Source organism: Penaeus monodon, chromosome 29 (genome assembly GCF_015228065.2).
Source record: "Penaeus monodon isolate SGIC_2016 chromosome 29, NSTDA_Pmon_1, whole genome shotgun sequence".
In the NCBI taxonomy this organism is placed as follows: domain Eukaryota; kingdom Metazoa; phylum Arthropoda; class Malacostraca; order Decapoda; family Penaeidae; genus Penaeus; species Penaeus monodon.
The window spans coordinates 25,970,529-25,970,860 of record NC_051414.1 but is presented as its reverse complement, the minus strand read 5'-3'; the positions used below and the strand labels follow the sequence as shown (position 1 = coordinate 25,970,860).

The window sequence follows — 332 nt, the reverse complement described above, 5'->3', positions numbered from 1 at the left end:
GTAAGATCTTACCATGTGAGGTCTGGTAGACCTACTTACTGACTATTTGATGACTAAATGCTTGCTCACAAAATAAGATTATAGTGGCCAGTGCATTTTTCTTTGTACCAATAACTTAACTATACCTAACCAAATCCATATCAAAAGATGGGGAGGATTTAAAACATTTGAAAGTAACAATGTGTCAACCTAAAAGCAATTAATTGATGATCCTGTTCTCTGCCTAACACTCTCCTATTATTGATAAAAAGCCATTCCAGGACTGGATTCTGAGTGCCCCATCCTAAAACTAATTTCTTGATGATAACTTACATTGCAAGGACAGAAATGAA

General features: G+C 35.2%; 1 protein-coding gene across 1 annotated transcript in view; it reads right to left on the bottom strand.

The window, feature by feature from the left end:
* LOC119592079 (60S ribosome subunit biogenesis protein NIP7 homolog) overlaps nucleotides 1–332 on the bottom strand; it is a 4,467-nt gene that overhangs the window by 2,076 nt on the left and 2,059 nt on the right. The gene's annotated exons all lie outside the window — the stretch shown is intronic.